This window comes from Pipistrellus hanaki (assembly GCF_964339955.1).
Source record: "Pipistrellus hanaki genome assembly, chromosome: 7".
In the NCBI taxonomy this organism is placed as follows: Eukaryota; Metazoa; Chordata; class Mammalia; order Chiroptera; family Vespertilionidae; genus Pipistrellus; species Pipistrellus hanaki.
The window spans coordinates 36701922-36729158 of NC_140509.1; the positions used below are offsets into that span (position 1 = coordinate 36701922).

Consider the following 27237-nt stretch of genomic DNA (forward strand, 5'->3'; position numbering starts at 1 on the left):
TACAGCGAAAGAACTTATTCATTGTTGTCAGCAGTTTAAAAAAAGAGCAGAGATGCAAAATCAACATTCTGATATGCTTTAAGAAGAAGAACAAAGATTTCATTTTGATCCAATGTGAATGCTCTTGAAGACTAAAATAACTGAGCAGATTATCAGCAGGTGAACTTGAAGTAACAAGAAATCTCTCTGACTTTTAAACTTCCTGTTATTTATATCAAAGTATCTGAGAATGCCCAATCATGTCTACTCTTTCTTACTTTTCTGCTCCCCGTCCGTGCTCAACTTTCACTTTCTCTCTGAAGCTTTTAGTGACCCACCTCCCACCTGTTAAGCTACCTTAGGCACCTTTTCCGTGGCTTGGAACGCCTCCATTTATAGTATCAATATTACTAGGCACCTGCTGCAGGAATATTCCTGCAAGACTTCCAGCATCCTTCCCTCCCACCTCTCTCGCTGTGGCGAGGCGGGGTGGGCGGGATGCCGCTGCCTACAGAGCTGCACGTGCTGCGGCAGTGCCCACTGCCACCGCCTCTGGGGCCACAGCGTGGCTGCTGCTGCACACTTCGCCCCACCTCGTACGCACTGCCAGTGCTTTCCCTCCAGCAGCCACAGCTGCCTTACTTTCCACTTTCCCTCCCTTTTCTTCTATGCTGTCTTCAGCCTTAACTCCTCCCTCCCTCCGCATATGCAAATTAACCACAAACTTTGTTGGGTTAATTTGCATATCTGCTCCGATTTGGCTGGTGGGTGTGGCTTGTGTAGCAGAGTGATGGTTAAATTTGCATATTACTCTATTATTAGGTTAGATAGTGTCCTCTCTGCTCCCTGTTGGACTGCTAGTTCATTGAGAGGGTAGCCTATATATTATTATTTTTTTGTATTCCCCAATTTAGCACCATAGTATGGTATATATACTAATATGCAATAGTTGTTTATTGAACAAGTGAATATAAAACCAGCATTTTCCTGCACATTTAAACGGGAGGTAAAATAATCCTCTCAAAGAAAAAAATCTAGCTCCATATGATATATGTAAAGGGATTAATATTTTGCATCCAGAGGAAAAATTAAAATAGAGATTTATGATGTTCAGTGTCTTAAACATACACCATAGTCCTTAGCCCTCTTTGTTAAGTGATGAGCCTTGGATAGAGGTTGCAGCTGGAACACTGTTTCAGATTGGTGTGCATGCTTCCCATGGAGGTGGCTTTAATTTAGGAGATGATCATCTTCTGAGGAAGAGAAATAGACAGAATATCAAGGTGAACAGGGTTACAGTAGCAGGAAATCAGGGGGCTAATGAGGAAAAAAACAGAATGAGGTAAGATGAGTATGGAGCCTTAGTGTCCAAACCAACACCATGGACAGGCATTCTTTAAGGGTTACAAAGCGTTAGGTATACCTCCCATAGTATGCTTACACAGCCATTCACCCACAGGACTCCTACTGATAGATACTTAGACTACTTCTACTGTTTTTCTATTGTTGCAATGAGAAATTTATGTACACTTCATTTCAAATGTGCATGTGGATATGTTTCCTATAAATTCCTAGAGGAGAATTGCTGGGTCAAAGTATCAATGAATTTGTAATTTTTATTTTTTATTTAAATTTATTTTATTTTATTTTATTTTTTATTTTTTATTTTTTTAAAAATATATTTTATTGATTTTGTACAGAGAGGAAGGGAGAGAGATAGAGAGTTAGAAACATAGATGTGAGAGTCATCGATCAGCCGCCTCTTGCACACCCCCTACTGGGGATATGCCCGCAACCAAGGTACATGCCCTTGACCGGAATCGAACCCGGGACCTTTCAGTCCCCAAGCCGACGCTCTATCCATTGAGACAAACTGGTTTCGGCTGAATTTGTAATTTTGATAGCTATTTTAACATTATCTTCCATACGGTTTGTACCTATGTATATCCGCATCAGCAGTATACAAATGCTTTTTTCATACATCATTATCCCTTTTTTGTATTTGCCAATATAAGTGAGAAAAAAAGTGTGTACTTTTTATTTGAATTTTTTTTATTGAGAGTGATGTTTGTATCTTTCATATATTTAAGAACTAATTATATTTTCTTTTCTATGTATTATCTACTTATATTCATTGCCTATTTTCTGTTGTACATTTGATCTTTTTCTGATTGACTTGTAAGTACTTTTTATATAGTAGAGAAATATACCCTTCATTGCAAGCTGTAAATAGTTGTTCACAATTTACTGGCTTGTTTTTAATTCTACTGACTTTATTGTTGTTCTTCATACAAACTTTTTAATCTTACATAAGCAAATGTACTGCCTTTTCTTTTCTAGCATTAAGTTTCTGTGTATAATTTGGTAAAAACTTTTCCAATCTAAAATGATAAAAGTTTGCTTGGGTTTAAAGCCTACCTTCTACTCTTATTAGTTGTTACCTGGAAAAATTATTTAATTGCTCTAAACCTATTCCTTTCTCTGTAAAATGGAGTAGCTACTACCTAATTCACTGGGCTGTTAACTAAATAAGATAATAGATATAATGTATTTAGCATGATGTTTGTCTTATATTCACAAAAAAATAATAAGAGTAAAAATAATGAATAGATTTGTTGTTGTTAAATAAAATGAGTGCTCAACCAATTACCTTTTGTTGTATGAAACCCATTTTCTTTCCCTATTTTTTTACATTGGTAAATGAAAACACTATTGAGACAGTCTTTCCACTTGGAAAATTAACCTCATTGCTACTCTTTTTAAAATCCTTATTAAACATGAACAAAGTCAAATAAAATGATAGCTTTAGGAGTTGACATAGGAACTAAATGTTACTCAACAACTTACTCTGTTATTGTAAACAAGCATTCCAAGAACCAAACTACTGATGTACACTAAAACTCTCCAGATTTTGCTGAACATTATGTTTGTCTGTGCAGCTGCCGTGTTGATTTCAGAGCAGTTAGATTTATTTACGATTGCCATAGAAACGACATGAAGATGCATTTTCCATCAAACACACATAGCAACTCTGTGGATGTCTGTATGTTCAATTTATCCATGGTTACCCTGGGGATTGCTCACGATATGAATGTCCCTACTATTTCTTCAAGATCACAATTGTAAACTAGCATCTTGGTGTCTTTGTTCTTTTGCCAACAAGAGAAAGTGCTTCCCATGGTTACCTCCTTCTACTGGAATAGACTATAAATCAAATGTCTACCTAAAATAAATGCAATAATTTATTTTTGCATTTAATCCAGAATTCCCATATTTTTCTCTATGAGAACAGAGTTGACCCCCCCCCCCATTAAGTTCTTATATTTACTAACAATTTCCAGAATTCCCATATTGTTCTCTATGAGAACAAAGGTGTTATTTTTCCCAAATTAAATTCTAATATTTACTAAAAATTTCAACATCTCATATGTATTGCATATAAAAAGTTCAGTACTTGATTTTTTCTGCTTTTAAATGTGGTAGTTAAATTGTTCGCCAACATCACAAAATCACACACGTTTATTATAATTAGTAATTCAGTATAAATCCTTATCACCATCATCATCATCATCTTTCAACACAACCTACTCCATATCACAAAGATTAATTTTAGTAAAAAAAAGTAGGTTAATCTTTGGTTAAATTATAATAGTTTAATTTCACTATAACACTTGTTTGATGAACAATTCTCCACTGGTGCTGTACAAGCAGAGAGAATCTTAAACTGGAATGCAGGAAAGGCCTTATTGTAGAAAGTTAACATAATGGAATTCTAGACTTTGGAACTTTAAAGGACTTTAAAAATGAATTGATGTTCCTTTCATTTGAAAGGTGGCTTTACTAGGATCACACAACCAGGTGGTGATAAAAGTAGGTCTAGCCCTAGCCAGTTAGGCTCAGTGGAAAGAGCACTGGTTTGTGGTCTGAAGAGTCCCAGGTTCGATTCCGGTCAGGGGTAGATGCCTGGGTTCCAGGCTCAATCCCCATTGTGGGATATGTGAGAGGCAGCCGATTAATGATTATCTCTCATTGTTGATGTTTCTATCTTTCTCTCCTTCTTCCTTTCTCTCTGAAATAAATAAAAATATATTTTTAAAAGTAGGTCTAAATTCAAAGACACTTAGCTGATATTCACTCAACAAACATTTACTTAACACACCATAGGTCTGACAAGCTGTGGGTGCTGAGGTTTATAAAAACATAGCATTTGTCTTCAAGAAATTCACAATAATGTAAAGAAATTCTCAGAGTTTGTAGGGTCTCAGCTTTCTTTTCTTCATGTTTCTCTGGGTACTTTATTTTCTATTGATTTAAATCAAGAGTTGAACTTGGATATAGGCAAATTAGCAAAAGCATAAAAAACTCATTGTAATAAAATTTTGAGTTAATTAATGGATATAATTGAGAAAGAAAGAGCCCAGAAAAGAGGACAGTAGATACATTTGCTTGCACAGATTTTGACATGAGAAAATATACTCTGGTCACAGGGAAGAAAAGGAGATGAGGCATCTGGCAGAATTTATGATGGGTAAGAAGAAACATGTGGCCCTAACCTGAAGAGAGGCTAATATTCCTAGAAAAGAAAAAGAAAAAAAGAGTTGGACTCAGAGTTGGACTAAAAAAATAACCTTCAATAAGCATTCATTCAATAAGCATATATTGAATACGTAATATATACATTTAAACTAAAAATGTAGTATTATAGAAAAAAATCAGACAGGTTAGATTCTATTTTACAAGTGTTTATCCAGTGAGTTTCTCTGTCAAACACTCTGCTAGGTGCTAGAAATATTTGGTGAAACAAGTTTTTCCCCAGCTGCTGTCCCAAGAATGCTAAACAGGCAAGAAAACAGGCAGCAGGCAACTTACAGTGCAATCCGGGTTGAAAACACTAATTCAATATCCGTGACCATTTCATCTTGGTTCATTAATATCCAAAGCATCTGGCATTATGTCTCACATTATCTTTACCTAAAATATTACATATTTATTCATTTGTACATTTATCTTCTATTCCTGCCCAATGGAATATGGAATCTATGAGCAAAAGCCCCTGTCTGCTCATTTCTATATCCCCATTGCCTAGGACAGTGAATGGCACAGGGTAGGTACTAAATAAATATTTGATGAATAAGTGAATAAGAAAATAAACCTCGTAGATGTTAATATTTGAGAAATATATAACTGAATAAATAAATATCTCTCTTGTCACTCAATTAACTCACATTCTGTAATCCTACTACTTTAAATTTCTTTCTCTACTACTGTTCTTTGTCCTAAAATCCTACTACTTAAAATTTCTTTCTCTACTACTGTTCTTTGTCACTATTTTTTCCCTCAAGGTGGTATTTTATAAGTAGTATTTATTTTAAAATATCTATCATTGTTTGTTTCACAAACCATCAGCCTACCATCTTGAATTTAATTTCATATATGACTTACTGATATCTTCCCAAATGAATTTAGAAGCTAATATATTTCTAACTCTTACAGATAAGTAATAAAGATAACAGTGAAAAAAATATTATCATATTACATCTGACTAGATTAAAATAAGTGTACTTGAGAAGTCTAATATTCTATTAAGACATTTTAAGAAAAAAACTGAAAAAGAGTGGCTTTGAATTATTGTATAATATTGATATAATGCAATATTATTGGATTTAGGATCAGGATTGATGATACCTCTTTAAGAGGTATGTTGTTTCATTTTAGAGACAATGCAAAACTCTTGAAAGCCTTAGGTGACAGAGCCCTGGAGCGATAGAAGCATGGGACTTGTGAAAACAGAATGACCACCCTGGCCAGGTGGTTCAGTGGTTGGAGAGTCATCCCCTGAGCCTACACCAAAAGGTTTCAGGCTCCTTTCCCAGTCAGGGCACGTGCCTAGATTGTGGGTTTGATTCCTGGTCAGGGTGCATACAAGAGGCAACCAGTTGATGTTTCTCTCTCACATAGATGTTTCTTTCTCTCTCTTCCTTCTTCTTTCTCTCAATAAAAGCATGTCCTCAGTGGGGATGGAAATAAAATAAAAGTAGCCCAGTCAGTGTTGCTCAGTGGTTGAGTATCGACCAGGAGGTCATGGTTTGATTCCCAGTCAGTGGGGGAGCCTGTGGGAGGCAGCCAGTCAATGATTCTCTCTCATCATTAGTGTTTCTCTCTCTCCCTTCCAAGCTAAAATCAATAAAAAAAAAATTTAAATAAAAAGAGAAAAATAAAAAATAAACAGAATGACCATGAGAATGTCACTCAATCTTAATCCATCCCAGTATCCTGAATTGTTTTTCTCATGAAATTTTGGAGAGAATAATATGAATTAATATATGCATGCAAAAAAGCATATAATGGCTGGTTTTGAACTGTGAGTGGAACTGCGATAAATAGTAAAGTTGTATTTTAAACCTTCAATAATATATTTATGATTTTTTCAGATGTAGCTTTACTTCAAGAATATTTATAAATAAATATCAATATCTAAAAGTAATGTGCGTTATACATATTGCTAAACAAGTAACACATGTTATCTAATTTCATTCTCTCAATCCCTGTGATGTAGGTCATATCTATATATATAAAAGCCCAGCGACCATTAAGGTGGAATGCCCTGGACAACCAGAATGACTGGTTGCTATGACCCTCACTCACCACCAGGGTTAGGTCAGTCACTCAAAGTAGGAGGTGCCCCTGGTGGACAGTGAGCTCCCATAGTGAGAGCACCACTCAGCCAGAAGCAGGGCTCACGGCTGCTAAGCACAGCTGTGGTGGGAGCTTCTCCCACCTCTGCAGCAGCACCAAGGAGCAGTGCGCCAAGTGGTAAGGAGTAAGCAGGTGGGCCCTGGATGGCGAGAGTGATGTCTGACTGCCGGTTTAGACCTGGCAGTGGGACATTTCCTGAGGGGTCCTGAATTGCGAGAGGGCTCAGGCTGGGCTGAGGGATCCTCCCCCATGCAGCAATTTTGTGCATTGGGCCTCTAGTATAGTTTATAATCATGGGTCATATGTTATGGAAAATGAAACCCAGGTTTAGAAACCTTTAATGATTTAACCAAAGATACTCGGCTGGGACTTGATTCTGGGTCTGCCAGCAAGTCTATAAGCCATAGGCAAAACCCAAAAGAGAGTTTAGAAGACAAATTTTAAAGCAGAACTCACTAGCATTTGATGGCATTGCTTCAATAAGAACACTTTCACCTGGCCGGATGGCTCAGTGGTTGAGCATTGACCTCTGAACCTGTAAGTCACAATCATACTGTGGTTGTAGATTCAATCCCCAGTATGGGGTATGCAGGAGGCAGCTGATCAATGGTTCTCTCTCTCATCATTGATATTTCTCTCTCTCCCTCTCCCTTCCTCTCTGAAGTCAATAAAATATATTTAAAAAAAAAAAAAGAACACTTTTAATTATATGTGTTTTACAAAGAAATTTTAAGAAACAAGGATAAACTAGAAGTCATCACAGGTATCACCATTATAAAACTCTCTAAAAATACAAATTAAACTCAGTGACCAAGAATAATTTGTTTATTCATTATGAGTCATCTTAGGTATTCTATTTTATTAGATAAATTTATACAAATTATGTTCTGTTCTGTCCTGTACTCAGATTATTATGGCAAAACCCAACCAAATCTGACAGTTCTGACTCATTAATGGTCCCAGGGTTTGCTCTCAATCCTTTGTACAGGCTGCAGAGGACCTGGCGAGGTCAGGTGTCATCTTCCCAGTGGCATCTTCCAGGCACAGTAGCCTATGATGACAGGTTGGTTAAAAGCAACTCAATTATTTATTCACTGTCAGGTCAAGCAGTATTTAATACTATTTTACATTTATGTAAACAAAAGTAGTCTAAATAAAGCTCAGTATTCCTTTTTTTTTTTGTAAATTACCTTTTATTGGGGTGAGTAATCACAAGGATAATATTGATGCCTGATTACAGTCCTGTGATTCATAAAAATCAGATTTTTCAGAGACTATATAGCATGCCTTCTATTTTATTACATGTTTTCTGTAATAAAATTTTTCTCATTTAAAGAAACAGTGATAAATATCCTATATAATAAGAATATGCTAATCAGCGATTACGCTTTGAGGCATAACAACCGAACACATAAAGACTGGATCACAGATCTGCAGGAGGGTGGGGCAACGAACTACAAGCAGTTGGTGGAGAGCTACAGGAGGGCGGCAGCAAGCTACTGGCTACAAGTGGGCGGTGGAGAGCTACCGGAGGGGGCAGGGCAGCAAGCTATCAGGGTGGGTGGAGAGCTACAGAGGGTGGCAGAGAGCTACTGGTGCACGGATTCATGCACAGGGCTAGTACTATGAAATAAATGAAAGAAAATGTACGGATATAGATTAATTTATAGTATTATAATAGATTTAACCTAACCTTGCAATTATCTTGGGGCTTGTGCTGAGTTATCAGAGTCTAATCTTCAAGAGAGAAACTTTCCCTACATAACCATGGTTCTAGGATCCCAGACCATTTTGTTAACTAAAGAACAGCTCTGCTCTTTCCTTATCACCCACATGACTCTGCTCAAGTTGGTATCAAGTGACAAGAAATAATGATCTATTTGGTATAAACATACAGTGGTGTACCTAACATCTCTTTAATATGGGCATCATTGTTCTCTCACTACTGCTGTACTCTAGTCCCTTTGAGAACGGCCAGTGCCCATCCTGAGGTTGTGTGGAGAGAGCCTGTTTGAAACAAAGCCGTCAGTGGAAAGCAGAATCCAGATATAGAGAAGGAGATTAAATAACTTTAAAAGTGTTTTTTGCAGATGTGAGCTGTGTTTCCACCATTGTTGAAGGGAAGAAGTCTAATGAGTATATGTTCCTAACATTTTTCATCAGCTCTAAATTTCCGTTTGAATCCTTTGAATATCATTCTCTCTTAGAGTAAAACAAAAAAAGAAACAGTTGCTGAGTTGAATGATCATGGTCCCCTGTGGGTAAGTTCACTCAAAGACTGTTTCTTTGAGCGAACTTACTTTACTGTCAGCTAATCAGGTTTGTGGCATAGACTGATGAGCCAAATATGTGTTAACAGAGGTGCTGATATAAAGGATGAAACTGTTAGAACCTGGAGCTCCTAGAGGTGCCCAGCTCTTTATCCAAGTATAATGACTTTGCATGTAAGATAGATATATATATATATATATATAAAAGGTTGTGTACATGGAGCTAGGCCTTAGGTCATCATTTCTAACTTATTGAGAAGGCTGAACAATTTTACAAATTAAACAGTTTCCTGGATATTTTGATTCAGAGATTGGATAATCTGTATTTTAAAAGAGGTCCCCAGATGACTGATTATCTTTCAGGTTTAAGAAACCTTAAACTAAATAACCCTTCCAAATTGTAAAATTAAATTATTTTAGCCTGTTCAATTGTGTTATGGTATTATACCACATGGGGACATTATATTTCAGAAACAGTTCATTAGAAATGTTTGCAGTGATTCCTCCTTAGTTAACACCCACCACAGAGGAGCCTTAGTCACTGTGCTGAAATATGCCCATTGGGCATGGCACTGTACCTGGTGGTGAGACATGGATGGCTTACAAGAAGTCTGTGGCAGTGAGTGACTTTCTCCTGTAGCCTCACTTAATGCTCCTCCTTCACTGAGGAAGATTAGCAAGTCAGAGAATGGAAACAAGAAAAAAAAAATCAATTTACTGGCAATTTTTACTTAGAAACCTTAAGAAAAGGCATTCCAAATATGGTAATGTTTTGGTCAAAGCATAAAGTCATATTTTATTGACAAATGAGTCTTTTTTTAGAGTTCCAGCCTTTATTAAAAGAGAAAGATAACTCTGAAAAAAATGAATTTCTTATTGTTTCTGGAAACCTTGATCAATTTTTGAGATCAAGAGAAATGTGTCAGCATTGAAGAGGAGGATTCAGCCTGACACTTGGAATGTACAATGACAAGCAGCCTGAAGGAAAGACAGCCATCTTGATGAGAGATTACTGTGATGCAAGATAAACACCAAAGCTCTCAGGGATGTCATCTTTTTTTGGATTAACTTCCTTTTGGCAAAATGGCGCTGGTTCTCCTAATTAAACACTGGCAAGCAAGGTTATCCAAGGTAACAAACATGGTATTGGAATGAAGTTACAAGTACTAACAGGTGCTACTTTTATCAAAACTTCAAGTTATCAGATTTAAGTGAATGTAATTCAGGTAGACTAAATGCAGGATAATATATAACACTGATGAGAGATAATTACCCATAGCAAATACTTCAGAAGATGTCCAAGTGTTTATGTTTGCATTCTGTAAAAAGAAGTCAGTAATTCTTGGTAATTCAATGCTGTGCTAATTGGTAATTGGAATCACAGTTTAACAAAATGCTATTAATTAATCACTTGATGTTTAACACAACATTAAAAGAATACAACTTATTGTGCACACTGTACACATTCTGTTGTATTAAATTTATGAAAATATATTATCAGTGGACTAAAAAGCCTTACATATCATTACTACAGCCATGGTCAAAATATTCTCCTGCTGTTAAGTTGTATGAGTTCCAAGAAGATTAAAGAGAAATGATAACAAGCAATTTTGACCCTTGACTGGATCCTGAATTAGGAAGGAAAATAAGTAGCTACAATAGGATAGATTCTGAGATACAAGTGGTTTTTGAAAATAAACTGTATATTAAATAATAGTATTATACTAATTTAAATGTATTGCATGTGATAATTATATTATGGTAATGGAGATTTTAGAAAGATAAGGAAGTCAAAATGCATAATGAAGCACTTCGGGGTGAATTTTCATGATGTCTGAAACATTTTATCAGTGTCAGAGAAAATAAATAATATATACATACTTATGAATACATATGTATATGTCTACATATGTTTGTTTTTACATTAACTATATGTATATAGGTTCTTATATATATGTATTAGTATGTGTGTATATTTATAGAGAGGTAGGAGAGAAGGGTTGGAGGGAGAAAGAAGGAAGGAATGAAAGAAGTAAAGGGAAGGAAGAAAATACGGGAAAATATTAAGAATTAATATCCCCACCGAAACCGGTTTGGCTCAGTGGTAGAGCGTTGGTCTGCAGACTGGAAGGTCCTAGGTTTGATTCCGGTCAGGGGCATGTACGTTGGTTGCGGGCACATCCCCGGTAGGGGGTGTGCAAGAGGCAGCTGGTCGATGTTTCTCTCTCATCAACGTTTCTAGCTCTCTATCTCTCTCCCTACCTCTTTGTGAAAAATCAATAAAAATAAAAAATAAAAAATTAAAGAATTAATATCCCAAGAAAGACATATGTATTTTCATTGCATACTTCTTACAACTTTGCTATAAGTTTGAAATTTTTTAAAAACTTGGAAGCAAAATAAATTATTTTCTGGTTTACCGAATTCATACATGCAATAATATGCCTTTGTGACAGACTTGATAGTGAGAACATGACCTGAGCTGCAAAAGGGGAAGGAGTATAGAAAGAGAAGTGTAACATGATCCCAGGTTCAAATTCCAGGTGAGCACTAACCAGCTGAGAGGCTATGGTCAATTGGTTCATCTTTGCATCCATCTGATTGCTCTTCTCTTCTCTAAAAGGATGGAATTGGACCAAGTGAGTTCAGAAGTCACAAAGAATTCAGATTCAGTGATTTTCAGAGTTAGACTGATAGGAAAGAGACAGCCCCATAAATAACTCAAAAGTAATCAGAAAATCATGTAAGATACTTAAAAATAAAATAAGCCAAGGCAATGGAGGGGACTATTCAGTTCTTAAAGAGGCTAGAAAACTATGACATTTCTATTTTTTATGACTCCTCAAAGAAAAGCAAACACTGGACTGGGAGCATCACCAACTTCATTACATTATTGCTGCTAGCATTTGGTAGGGTACCTGGTTCTAATGGAATTTTTACAGAAATCTGAAGCCAAACAAACTATAGATAACTTAATGATTGATGTGTTCAACCATCCACATATGGAAAAAGGAACACATTTTATTAAATTGGAAAAGCGCATTGGTTGTACATTCATACAAACAAATGATGAACTGTGCTACTGTGAAGAGCATTGAGACAGGTTTTTTGTTTTTGTTTTTTTTGTGGGGGGAGAATTTAAATACATTGTGGGAAAGATTTTTAACATAGTATTAATTGTGTTTAAGATATCACAATCTAAGTCACTGGCTGAGGATTCTTAATTGAATAATATAGTGACTTCTTTATGTTCATTTCTTTCTGTTTATTAAATCCATTCTGGGGAAATTTAAAGACTGGTTGTTTTAAGACATTCTGAAATGCTGTATTTACCATAAAGAAATGTGGTTACAAGATCTAAACAAAGGGGAAATACTGGTTTATTTAAAATCATCAAAAAGGTAATTTGAGTACTGTTATTTCCATATGAAAGGAGACTCAATGCATAAAGTCAAGTCCAAGCTTCTTTCCTGGGACTTGAAGCTCTGCCAGCCTCGCCTTATGTTTTATAATATATATAAAGCATATACATTATATTCTTGCTCAAGATCATACACTTGATACTCTGAGTCTATATTATCATTAACATTTCCTGAGCAAATACTGTCCTCTCTCATATTTGCGACTTTCAGAATGCTTTCTTATCTTCATCTTTACCTCACGTAAAGTGAGGTTACTAGTATAATCTCCATGAAACTTTCCCCTAGGAGGCAGTATAGTGCAGTGTTTAAGAGGAACTTTTAAAGTCAGGAATTCTGAGTGTGTGAGCTTTCTGGTTGTAGGAGTTTGTTACTTAATCCTACTGAGCCTCAGGTTCTTCATTTAAAGACTTTTTTTTTTTTTTTGAAATAACAATAGTGCTTATAGCATAAAGTTATTAATAAGATTAAATGAGTTAATGTACATACAATGTTTAGCACTGAGCCTGCTGTCTGTGAGAGGTGCCTGTAACACTACTATTTTACTATGGTTTTTAATCCCATAATATTTTAGGTGTTCTCTATGGCACTTACCACATTTTGCTTATCTTACTATAAGCTATGCATGCTGTCCCCATCATTAGACTGTAAAGTCACTGAGTACAGGAAATATATATTGCCCATCTTTGTGTATCTGCAAAGCAAAACAGTAGGTCATACAACACAGGTTCTTAATAAATATTCATTTAAGTGGCTTACATCATTGGATATTTTCAATAGAAACACTTTACCTTCTCTTTTGATAGTAATGCTTCATCTACTAAATCTTTCATATTAATGATGAATATTCTAGGAAGAATATTCAAGTTAGAGTAAATTGACATAAAAGCAACTTGTTTTTTAGATTACTTTAAAACTTTATAGGCCCTTGATAGTGTGTGTCTTAGTTCAAGTTACAACAAATTACAGCTTTGTTGGCTCTGTGCCTCAGAGTTGGAGTCATCTTAAATCTGAAGAGCTATCTTTAAAAGACTTTTGAGACATCTATGTTTTCATCTTACATTCTGTCTAAATATAAAAAACAAAAACAAAAAAACACCTATTAAGAAATCCCTGCCTGCCTATCATTTACTGATTTCTGTGAGTTAACTTAAGCGGTTCTGATGGATTGGATACATTTTGTGAAGCATCCTGTGTGATCTGTACTGTGAAGTATTATAAATTCCCAGTGTTCCAGAACTGACTCCATTGAAAATGACAATCAACAGAGAAGCCCACACAAAGTCACCTCAGAGTGCAGCTCAGTCATTCAAAGGTGTTTGCTCAGAGATGATATAGTTTAAATTCATTGTCTAATAGGATCACTCCTACATCTTCCTACATCCATTTTTCAAAATAGAAACTTTTAACATAGTCAATATGATAGGAGTTACCTCTTTGTCTTTATGAGCTGCTTTTTATTTCCTGACAAAAATTTTGTGAAATGTATAGTCCAGCTGCATCCTGTATATCAATCATATTAGTATTTCCCTCTCCTTCTCTCGGTGGCCCTCTACACTCAGCCAGAATTACCCTGTCAGAAGGGAAGGATAGAGGGTACATAAAGAGGTTAACCAAAGAATATACATATATACATAACCTATGGGCACAGCCAATAGGGTGGGAAAGGCTTGGGGTGGGGCGTGGGCTGGGTGGAGGAGGGCAAAAGGGGGGAAATGCTCAGAGATGATATAGTTTAAATGATATAGTTTAAATTCATTAAAAATTTAAACTATATCATTTTGTTTTCCCTAAACACATCTTTCTTTTTCTACTCTCTACTTTTGCTCACGCTGAACTCCCCCAACTGAAAACTTGTTTCCTATTTATTTATCATACATATTTTTAATCTTTCTTGTTTAAAGTATTATATATGTCCCATTTTCCCCCCATTGACCTCTTCTAGCTTTCTGCCATTCCCCGCCTTTACCACCTATTGTCTGTGTCCATGGTTATGCATATCTATCTATCTATCTATCCATCTATCTATCTATCTATAAAACCTTAATATGCAAATAGACCAAATAACAAAACAACTGAACAACTTATGATGTGCCCTGACCACCAAGGGGCACTTGCGGAATATGGTGGGCATAGGCAGCAGGTGGTAGAGCAAGGAGCATGACAGGCATTGGCCAAGGCGAGATGGTGGAGCAGGTGAGCAGGGGGTGCCAGACCAATGCAGGGTGCTGGTTGCTGTCAGTTGGGCAAGCTTCCAGTGGTTACTGAAAATTCTTTGCTCCCGTGTGCCGCTGTCCTGCTGGATCCAGCCCTTCTTGCACCCGCTGCTGGTGCCTGGCGCTGGCCCCAATCACTCTGCACCGTCAGTGGGTACATGGGGCTGGCGCCATCAGCACATGGGATTGGTGGTGGGGGAGCGGGGCTGCCAGCAGACAAGGGATGGGGGCCACGGTGGGAGGCGCCCAGCAGGGATGCAGAGGATGGGCTGAGACCTGCCCCCGTGATTTCCAAAACAGCCTTCCAAAGCTTCAAAGGCATGAAAGTTGAATTTTACAGGTTTTCTTCCTTCTGCATATGAGAATAGAAACTATTCCCTGTAAGGAGGCTTCTATACATACATCAAAGGATTTTCATGACATTATAAGAACCAATAGAATGAAGCTGGGGCAGTTTGTGATGATTCTGGGATATCAAAACATTTACTTTCTGTTGTAAAAGATTAATGAAACAACTGACAAGCCACAGGAAAATTGTAAATGTCCACAGGAAGGACATTTGTTGGCATTGATTTGACTCTGAAGTGGGTTTTATGAATTCATAGATATGAGTGTACCTACTACTACATGGGAATTAGACAATGACCTCATGGAAAAAGAAATAGGTAAGTTTTTTTTTTTAAATTCTATCTATCTATCTATCTATCTATCTATCTATCTATCTATCTCTCTATCTATCTATCATCTATCTATCTATTTAATTGTTGACAGTATTATGGATGTCCTCCCTTTTCCCCCCTTTTGCCCTCCTCCACCCAGCCCACGCCCCACCCTAAGCCTTTCCCACCCTATTGGCTGTGCCCATAGGTTATGTATATATGTATATTCTTTGGTTAACCTCTTTATGTACCCTCTACCTCCTTCCCTTCTGACAGTGTCAGTCTGTTCCATGCACCCATGCCTCTGCACATATTTTATTCGTCAGTTTATTTTGTTCATTAAATTCTACATATAAGTGAGATCATATAATATTTGTCTTTCTCTAAGTGGCTTGCTTCACTTATTATAATAATTTCCAGGTCCATCCATGCTATCAAAGGGTAAAAGCTCCATTTTTACAGGTGCATACTATTCCATTATGTAAATGTACTGCAGCTTTCTTATTCATTCATTTACTGATGAGCCCTTGGGCTGTTTCTAGATTTTAGCTATTACACTTAACTCTGCTAAGAACAAAGGGATGCATAAATTTTTTCTGATTGGTATATGGAGTTTCCTCAAAAATATTAAAAATGGAACTGTCATTTGGCCCAGTGATCCTACTTCTGGGAATATATCCTGAAACACCATTCAAAAATAGGTAAGTTTATAACATTTCTCCTCAATCTGACCTCACAAGAAATGTGTGCCCTGATACTTGTAAAATTATAGCACAACCTGAAGGGTATGAAGCCTAAATGAATTGGGTTCTAGCTGTGCAGATACAGGAATCAGGATCCATCCAACATGCAGCACATAATCTTTGTTGTTACATTTTGTTGTGTTGTGTTTGATTTTTCTTGCCAACTATGTTTCAGGCAAATGGCTAAGCTTTTAAGATACATCAGTGAACTTAGAGTTCACACTCTAGTTATTACTTTTCGGTAAAAGATAAGAGTTGAATTCACAATCTTTGTCTAGCAATTATTATAACTATTTCGCATTTAGTTGAATATTTATTATGTGCTAGGCCTTCATACATATTTACTTATTTTAACAATTTCCTTAGGGTTATTTATATTTTTTAGACAATGAGGACTCAGGCTCATAAAAGTTCAAATTCAAAACATAAGAGTTAGCAGGACTCTGAAAAGAGAATCAATAAATCAGTAAGGAAAATGTCCCTGCAAGCACACATTAGTGTGTTTCTAACCTTAACTGGATAGATAAATGATGTCCCTGTACTTCAGCCTACCCTGTGCACATTTTACACAGAGACTGAATTGAAAACTGGCTGGGGATTTTGCTACACTTTATACATTAAGGGTGTGGTGACATATTTATTTAAAAAAAACAAACAAAACAGCCCTGATCGGTTTGGCTCAGTGGATAGAGCATCAGCCTGTGGACTGAAAGGTCAATTCTGTTCAAGGGCATGTACCTTGGTTGCAGGTACATTCCCAGTAGGGGGTGTGCAGGAGGCAGCTGATCAATGTTTCTCTCTTATCGATGTTTCTAACTCTCTATCCCTCTCCCTTCCTCTCTGTAAAAAAAAAAAAAATCAGTAAAATATTAAAATATATTTTTTAAAAAACAAACAAAACAATGGGAGAGCCCTTTATATTAATACTAGAGGCCCAGTGCACGAGATTTGTGTACTCGTGGGGGTTAGGGGGTCTCCCTCAGCCTGACCTGCACCTGCTCACAGTTTGGAAGCCCTTGGGGATGTCCAACTGCCAGCCTAGGCCCTCTGCCCACAGGAAGTGGGCCTAAACCGGCAGTCAGACATCCTTAGCACTGCTGCTGAGTGGCACTCCTCCTGTGGGAGTGCACTGACCACCAGGAAGCTCCTGCACTGAGCATCTGCCCCATAATTTCCTTTACATTTTATTTAGTGCATGTCATAGCTCCTGGACAGAGGGTCTGCTGTTAAGTTGATTTGCATATTAGCCTTTTATTATATAGGATATTCTTTTTAAATGAGGTCTCTTTGAATTGAGGATGAGAGCCCAATCTGGGCCCTAAAAATAAAAATGATGGCTGAACCTACTTTATAAACAAAGTAGTCATTTTAATAGGAGGACAGACACTTAGTTTTATTCTGAACCATGTTGACTTTATTGATGCATATTTGAGGGCAGAGGCTCTGTAGCATACAATTGAGAAAAGCCAGCCAGGTGGGCCAGCCCAGTGTGGGAGAACTGTTTAAAGCAGAGGACTTTCGCTGTCACTAGTGGCCACACCAGCAAGAGAGCTCTTCCAAGAAGTGACAGGACTTCAGGAGTCGTCTACATACTTTGCTGAGGGACGTACAATATTGAAGTGTCCCTTAACTCTCATGTGAAAGCACCAGTAACTTGTACATTGCTTGAAAATGGAAGTGTGAGATTGGATTCTTAGAGCAGCTTGAAAGGTGCTGAGTTCTGATGCAAGCGATTTTAGCATCAATGCAGGAATAGCATTTACAGATGCAGGGGTTGTTGGGCTAATGGAATTCCTGATTAAAACCTAAAGGACTCTTATGTTGAGATTTATCCTGAGCAGAAATTGAAATATCAAGCAACAGCTCACAGAACTGGTGTTTCTGATATAAAATATTCTTTAATATGAGTCAGCTGATTTTCATGGTTTCCCAGAATAATATTTTCTCCATGAACATCCAAAACATACATTTACAGGAATATTTTCAAATTTTACATTTTATTTTCAAATCTGGATCTTATGAAGGACTTATATCTTAATTTCCTGTGATAGTTTCCCTGACATTTGAAAATATAAGTATTTTAGACATTTTAATATATTTTTCTGAATATGAAATCAACTTTGAGACTAATTTAAACAGTGTATGATTTGGATCACACTAAATTTTTTATCATACTCAAGTACCGTATTTTTCGGACCATAAGACGCACCGGACCATAAGACGCACCAGTTTTTAGAGAAGGGAAATGAAGAAAAAAAGATTCTGAAACAAATAGTGTCCTAAAATATTTTATGTGCATTAAAACCCAACATCACAGTCATAAACACATGTAATCAACCCTGTAAAGTAAACAGCAGCATTTAGAGCAGGGCAAGCACACAGAGACCACACAGAGCCGGGCAAGTAAAAAAACTTTTTTTTTACAGTATATTTGTAGGCTATATTTGGACCATAAGACGCAGGGACTTTTTCCCCCCACTTCTGGGGGGAAAAAAGTGCGTCTTATGGTCCGAAAAATACGGTTAATTTTCTTTTACATATGTTCTAGAATATTACAGTTCTAGGTGAATTCATTAAGTGTCTTTGCAGCATCTTGCATTGTGATTTATGGGATTTATGCTTTATTTACTTTTTTACTTAAGTTATGCTGATAGATTTCTAATAATGAGTGAACTACTGGAATTAACACTATTTAAAATTTTATTTCACTATATTGCCATTTGGTAGTATTTTATTTTAAAGATTGCCCTTATAATGAGCTCAATGGGATCAATATGTAATTTTATTTTGTACATTTGTCAGATATAAAGTTTTGGTATTAAAAAAATTATGCTGATTTCATAAATTGAATGCAGAGTATATAAGTCAGCGCAGATGAACTTATACTGCATAAACAAACAGGAACAATTAGGGGATCATAACCATAGATCTACAAATCTATCAATGTTGACCCGAAATTTTACTACATTTTAGTAAATCTATGCTCTTGAAGTTTGTGTGTGTGTGTGTGATTTGAGCATCTTAATTTGGTCTGTGAACTTTCTGTTGCATGGCCTCTGGGAAAGTTTGCCTCATTTTGTAGAGAAACATCTTTTCTTTCCTTTTTCTACAACACAACTGTAGGCCACCTCCTTGCATAGGATGACTGATTTACCCATCTGGGAAAAAATAAGTTTTCTGTCAAAAAATATCATTTTTGCTCCTTATATAATTAATATGTTATGCCTATGGATCTTTTCTCATTTCACAAAGATAATGTGTCTACTTGGTTGAGATTGAACTCTTGATACCATCTAACAGGGATATCTGATGCCAGACTGGCTGGGTGCAATTCAGACATCACCAACTATCTGCTATGTGTCTTTGAGAAAGTCTTAATGAGACTTGGACTTACAAGTAATTTTAGTATATGAAAATAGTAAAAATATCTCACTTTATGTGTTAGTCTCACAAATCAGGAACATATTTATCTCATAAAACCTTTAAGTCTGTAGCACATAAACATATATTTGTTGAAAATGAATGCTTCTCAGAGTTGTCTAAGCCCTAGCCTTCTCAGAGAAATTTTTTAATATACTAAAGAAGTTACACCTTGGATTCACATAGAAGACAAATAGAAATAAAATCCAATTAGCTATAGTCTACTCATGAATTTATTGATTCAAAACTACATATTTGGAGCCTATACACTGGTTTTAACTAGTCCCCTCAACACTTACCCATGTAATGCATTACTGCTTGTATCTAATGGCGAGAAAAATAAACACCTCTTTAGATAGAAAGCACAATACAATTGAGTTTCATTTGTATCTTTCTTGTAGAAAATTTGGAACCAAGCCAGTACTTTCAAGAATTAATCTATTCAGATTACAAAGTGACATTCACAATTTTGCCTAATAAATTTACTTTTATTGTATTTTCAATTTTCTGTTTTAATTAATTATATATTCTATCACAATTATAGTATGAAGAATATTAGTAAAAATAAATCATTAACGTAATTCAACTAAAAGGTGTAGTGGTATCAAAATGAACATACAAAAATGATGGACAACTGATAAAATTGCTGATAGAACCCCACCAGTATTGCTCAGTGGATTGAGCAACCTCCCATGCACCAAGTGATTACCAATTCAATTCTTGGTCAAAGCACATGCCCGGTTGTAGGCTCTATTTGCAATAGTGGGCACGAAGGAGGCAGCCAATCAATGTTTTTCTCTGACATCCATGTTTCTCTCCCTCTCCCTTTCTCTCTCTGGGATTAATAAACACACACACACACACACACACACACACACACACACACACACGTGTGTGTGTGATATATATATATATATATATATATATATATATATATATATATATATGTGTGTGTGTGTGTGTGTGTGTGTATGTATATATACACACAACTATATATATACAAAACTATATACACAAATATGTATATACACATAAATATATATATACACATAAATATATATATATATATATATATATATATATGTAATTGCTGAGAGATATTCAATGTCTTTTCCTTACACATATGTTTTTGGGTTGTTGTTTTATTTAATACAGTTACATTAAAGTTTGGTATGAGAATAAATGCATAACAACCAGTTTTTTTGGATGTGAAGAGCCCTGCTTTGTACCATTTGCTGATTTCAAGCTGTCAGAATGAAGTCTCTGAACAAGTGTTGGGAAGAGATGCTTAAATAGCCCATTAGTTTATAGTATTTTTAGATGTAAATAATCTCAAGAGGCAATAACAGATGTAAATCCCAAGAGCACTGATAACACTATTTTACATGTAGTAAAATAATTAAGAAATGATAAATTTCTAGATTTTATTTGCTTTGCCTTGATATAATTTATTTCTTAATTTATATGTATTAATATTAATCATGAGTGTTTTTAACCAGCTCATGAAATTCCTGAAAATGTAAGAATCTGCACTCCTGGGCAGGTTATGAACCAGCCCTCACACACAGGCCTGTATATCACAGAGGTGTTTTAAACACCTCCGGAATAACTATGTTTACACTTTTGCAAATGTTGTCCCAAATTTCCATAACTGCCTTTCAGTATAACCATCTCAGTTGTCAATTAGAGTGAAACTTAAGGACATATCACTCTCAAAGTGTAACTCCTCCCTGTTTTGCTCTGCTCTTGAAGCAAGTTAGAGGCGGTAAATTAGCTATGGGTAATGCCCAGCATGGCACCTTGAATCAATTCTAAACGAACTCAGTAATGGAGTCCCTGCTTTCCACACAAGGCTGTGAAAACACACCTAACAATAATTTTTAAAAAAATCCCTAATTAATGATGAATGTAATTTTAAACTCCCATAGCCTTCTCTCAGGGGACCTGGCAGGTGAAAGAGAGGAAGAGGGCAGGACAGTTTTAAGTATGAAGGGCAGCACTTCATTGTTGTGGAAGCTCAGAGAGGGAGCAGGCCAGATTCGGCCACTTTTACAATTTTCCTTAAGGTTGGCTCCATCCGATTCAAATGCTTTAAAAAAGGAAGAAGGCTGTTGGAGATGGGCACCTGGCACGGAACCTAGTGGAATCATGTTAAGAAAAAAACTTCCTGCTGCTTTGAAGCTCAACTAGATTAATAGCTTTTTAAGGATGTGGTGAAAAGTGTTATCACGTGAAGCTTTCCAAACCAGGCTCAGTGTTAGAAAATATGCTGTAGGGACCTGTTCAAACTCAGCAGGGGAAATACTAAATGACCTAATAGGCCATTTCCTTCTCCGAATTCAATGGTGCTATAATTTATGTATTTTGGCTCAATTAGAGCAGAAGGTCACATAAGGTTTTTAAATCCTGTAATTTTTTGTCTAGGTTCACATCATGTCTGCTCTTAAGCACTAAATATGTTTTTTAATGCGACAGCTTTCAGCACTACCAAAACAAAACGACTATTTACTATAAGGTTTGAAGCATTCTTACAGTTTACTATTACTTTAATTGAGCCTTAAAATGAGGAGACTCCAGCTAGAAGATTTATAGTTTGTAATGAAAGTTCTTTAAGAAATTATATTAAAAAATGTCCAGTTTTTACTTGATTGTTTTATTTTTAAAACAATTTATTTTTTTTCAAGAAAAGTTCTACATGAATGTCAGGTCAATAAGAGCAAAGGAAGCCCTAACCGGTTTGATTCAGTGGATAGAGCATTGGCCTACAGACTGAAGGGTCCCAGGTTTGATTCCGGTCAAGGGCATGTACTTTGGTTGCAGGTACATCCCCAGTAGCGGGTGTGCAGGAGGCAGCTGATTGTTATTTCTCAGCCATGGATGTTTCTCTCTGTTACTCTCCTTTCCTCTCTGTAAAAAAAATCAATAAAATATATATATATTTTTTAAAAAAAGCAAAGTAAAATGTAGAAATGAGGCAATTATAAAATCATTCCAAAATGTACTTTTTTGCCAGGGCTGATTGACAGACCCTGAGCAATGGTTGAATGGATTACTCCAACACATTGTTTGCTGTGAAAGAGAAGGCTAAGGGACTGCCTAGTTAAAGGAAGCAGGCAGCCTCAATTGCCTCTCTCATTAAGTTTTTATTGTAGCTGCAGTTTGAGATAAAGTTTATCTTTTCGATACAATTAGTAGTGTAAGTAATATTGGGAGGACACATGTGTTTGCAGTGTCCTTAAGCAAAGACACCCAAAGATTTAAGCATAAGGATTCCAGGAAACACCTGGGGGTCTGCACCTGCACAGACTTGTTTGGAAAGGTCAAGAGATAATTAGGGGCGCCGCCTTGGGCACTCCTCTAAGTCAGAATTCCAGTAAACAGGGCAGGGGCCTTCTACACACTTCCTTTTCTCAGAATGTCCTCCTTACAAACGTTCCAACCAAGTCTGATGTCTCCCCAACACTTTCCCCTTCATTACATGGCTTCATATACGACTGTACAAAGTATGGTGTTATAGTTTCACCTTACATTATCTGGATAACAGTTTTAATGGTATACTTTATTTAGAATGAATATTATTAGGAGGATAGTTCTAATTTTGGGATGCAAAAAGGAAAGAAGGAATGGAGGGAGGGGATTCCTAAATAGTCACTGCATGTTTGATTCCCTCATATTAAACAGATAATGTCTGCTGGTATGGCTTTTAAAATTAGTGACTAGGACAAAAAAACTTCTAGGTCCTCAGTTTCTTCATCTACAAAATGTGAAAAGTGTATTGAATGATCTCGAGGGTCTTTTCTAAGTATAAATTATTGTTACTCTGCTAACATAAGTAAATCAAATAATCTATCAAAAGATGCCATCAATTTGAATTACTACTTTCCTTGAAACAAACACCAAACCCATCTGAACCCTATATCCCCTCTAGCTTCTGCCCAATTTCTCTCCTTTCCTTTCAACCACCCACCACTTTCTAATTCCAAATCCAATGGGTACTATGTGAATGCTCTTTGAATAAATGAAGTGTTTAAAATAACTTTAAAACACCCCTTTCCCTCGATTTAGTTTTGGTCACATCATCAAAGATATGCTCTTCCTAAACATTGCTTCCGAATCTCATGATTATGTCCATCAAGTAAAGGGTCAGGGGTACCTAAGTGACCTCTCTGGTGTTGCTTTTTATAACTCAGAATTTGGGTATTTTTTCCTACCAGCCCGGCTTCACTTTGGCTTCCCCTCTCTCCAGACTGTCCCAGACCTGGCGGTGGATGTGGCTGCTCAGCTTTCATCATCTGTCCTGGCCAGCGGAATGTTCCCTCTGATGCTCCTCCCTTGGCTGGCCGTGGCTCCCTACTTTCATTTTCACCAGGGCACAGCCATTCACCAGCTCCCCTGGAAACACTTTTCCAGACATTCCTTCAGGATAAGTGCCATTTCCATAACTGGCCACTGGATTCGTCACTGTTTTTTATGCCTTACTATCCTAGCTTTGTCTTTTTCAGCTTCGCAAACACAGTAAAGAGGTTTCATTTTCATTGCTTTGCTTTTCTCCTTATGCAAAGCGATTGCATTTTACTTACTCTTATGTAACCTACTTCCTCTCCTATTTTTCTTTCTCTTCATATTTCTTTCTCTTGTGATTCTTCATAGGGATGTGTCTTTATTTGACAAAAGACTAAATCATGGGCTTTAAATTTAGAAAAATAAATGTATTTAGTTCCCAACTACAATGATTAGATTTTCCTAATTGAAATCTTTAATTTAAAAAAAGGGTATCATTCTAAGATTGTTGTGTAATTAGATATTGCACCCTGACCATAATGTATGGCATAAATTTGAACTTGGTGTTGTCCTTTGGTAAACTTCTCATCGTATTCCACACTTTTCTTTCCACCCAGAATAAAACTAGGTGGGGAATAAGGGTTGGTTGCTCCTTGGCCCCATCTCATTTGAAGTGTTTATAACTCCCATCTCTTATTTGGAAATATATCCATTTTTCTTTGAATAAATTGTCTACTGAAGAGTCCTTCAGAAAACCAAAGGGATTAATTGTCATAAAGCAGAGAATTGTGAAAAGGATTAGAAGAAGATAGTGAGATTTGCTTTGAAGTGGGTATCGTATGAGTTCTTGATGCAACGAATCCACTGGCTTTAACTGACTGTTTCTCTTGGTAGAAATGGGAAAGAGTGTGAGGACTCTCTGTCTAAATGGTACTTGTTTCTGACAAATATCTAATTTCCCTGATGACATTCTGAAAGAGGTTTCCAATGACAAGACATTTTAAAGTCAGCCATTTTAGGTATATAAAAAGAGATGTTTGGTTTTTGAGGACATAACACATCTTAAACCTCACAGAGGAAAGCAATAGCAGTTTCAGAACACAGTGGTATATAATCACGTTTTTGAGTTCCACTGTTATCTATTCTTAGGGAGAACGCTGCCATGGAAAGTCTGAAAGTTTTCTGAAAGTAAAAAATTCCTTCTAGTGCTCTTTTCATAATGTTGGTTAGAGTAGTACTTTACTTATGAATATTGGATTATGTTCTTACTAAAATCTGTTCCTTTAACTTACTTTGCCCTACCAAAGTAAATTTTATCCTTAAAATTCAGTCCATTTCAATAAGGTAATTGTTTGGGGATGTCTTTCTTCAAAATGGTAAATGTCTCAAACAACCTTCATAAAGAATTTAAATAGTCCTATGAAAATGAGGTCAAATAATTTGCTGAAAATTCCACTTTGCTGTGTGTGTATTTTTTTTTAAAGGTGTTACCTTAAGAAGTTTTTTGTTTTTTTTCTTCTTGGCATCAGTGGAAGTACATGACTCATATAATGAGCAGACGTCTGTGCACCGTAGGGATTTGAAGGGGTCATGCTCAGTTGAAGTAGCTAGTTGGGGGAAAGGGAGCCGTCCTCCTGTGGAGAAAGTAAAATAAGGCTCATTTATTTCTCAGGAGCCAACTTTCCCTGCGTAACATTTGGCTCTACTTGTGGTCTTCCAGTGAGAGAGAACATCTTCATACATGCAATTTTTACATAGAAGTTTGGATAACATGCCACATTTTTATATTTCTGTGTATGTGCGTTGCTGCAACCATCAATGAGTGGTAGAGGTAGTCAGAGCAAGATGGAAAATTAATAATGGTCTGTGTGCCATATCTATCCCAGACTTCAGGCAAGGGAGGGTATCCAGACACAGCAGTGAGTACAGGACCTGAACATGGGCTGGGGATTTTTGCCGAAAACTCCAAGTCATAGTGAAAGATAGCCAATACATCGGAGATTGGGAGAGCTAGACTTGAGGAAACTGCTGCCCTACCTCTGGGGAACTGTGAGTAGAGACGTTTGGCAGTATGACCTGAAACATGGGTAGATTCTGAAAATAAAGAACTAATAGTATTATATGGCTCACAGCATAACATTCTTGAAACTTATCTACATTAAAAAATAGTGTTTATTTCACCATATGAAAAGCTGTTAAATTTTGCGGAGGTAAAGAGTGAAATTAAAATTAGTATTGTATGAAACCAGAACATTTCTCGTGTTCATATTTGAGGGCTTTATGAGAAAATAACTAATATTAATGCTATCCTCTAAAGCTATCAGAACATTTCGCTACCACTTTCACATGGTATTATTATTTTCCACACTTACTAATAAGAAAAAGGCCAAATAGGGTAAAAAGACTTGTCCAAGATCTCACAGCCAAACGGTGACAACATTTTTACTGAAATCAAGATTTTTGGGTTCCAGGGCTCCTGTTTTTTCCACCATCCATCTTGCTTCCAGGACACTAGATGACTTTAAGAAATGCTGAGGGAGCATCACATGTCTGTTCTTAATTTCATTAAAATAAAAAGCATACAAAGTATATGTTTTCCTTACTTGGAAATAGCTGAAGTAGTTTTGTTTTTCCTCCCTCATTTTCCCCGAAGATGGTTTACACTTGGTCAGACCACACAAGCAAAGTTTCAAGAAAAACAGGCATTTTTAAAGAAAGATCTAAGTAACTGAAAACAGGGATAAGAATGGAAACTATTTTTAAAAATGAGTATATCATTTACCCTTTGGTAAACTAGAATATAAATACCCATCTCCATCACAATTTACAGTTTTCAGGCTTAACAGAATTGGTTGTAAAGCAACACTGAGATTCAAGGGCAGGTTGGCACACACCAGTATATGATAATACGTGAGTTTTACTTAAATCTTTTCATTTTATTATTGCCTTGTAAAATGTTGGGCCCATAATCAAACATAAAATAATGAAAAGGGCCATTCATTTTTGTCTTGTGGTTTCCTCAGAGAACTGTGCTGCTCTCTAAAAAGACAGTTTCAAATGACTGTTGATTGAAACTGCATGTTCTAAACCAAGCATATGCTACAGGAAGTTACAGGCTGCAAAGTGATAAAAACATATTATAAAGCATATTATATATAGCATCTATATTTTCAAACACTTTCACATACTTTTAATTCTCTCCTGTTCAGTGAGTCACTTCTGGATCACAGATATTTACCGAGAACTGATTGTGTGCCAGACACTTTTTGTAGGCAATGTGGACTTGATTATGAATGATGTAGATGAGGTCTTTGCATACATTACCTAAAGTTCACATAGTAGATGAGAAAATATTTGGTAAGCCAGAGCTTACTAGACACATATTAACTGCAGTTGAAGCTTTTTCAACTGACTTCCTGATTTACCCGCCCTCTTGATTCTCTCTGTAAAATTATGGTGGTAGATGTCTGTGGCGCCCAGACACTCTTGGTAATAGCATGTTCTAGACATACTCACGCACACACCCCTGCTTCTAAGAGCTAAGCTACTTATCA

At 36.4% G+C, this 27237-nt stretch overlaps 1 long non-coding RNA gene across 1 annotated transcript in view; it reads right to left on the reverse strand.

Moving 5' to 3' along the window:
• Positions 1–12070: 12070 nt before the first annotated feature.
• Positions 12071–27237, reverse strand: part of LOC311625171 — a 37352-nt gene continuing 22185 nt past the window's right edge. The window contains exons 2-3 of the long non-coding RNA XR_014795449.1: positions 25175–25317; positions 12071–13058 (exon numbers count right to left, since the gene is read on the reverse strand). This is a non-coding gene — a long non-coding RNA (uncharacterized lncRNA). The remainder of the gene's footprint in view (positions 13059–25174; positions 25318–27237) is intronic.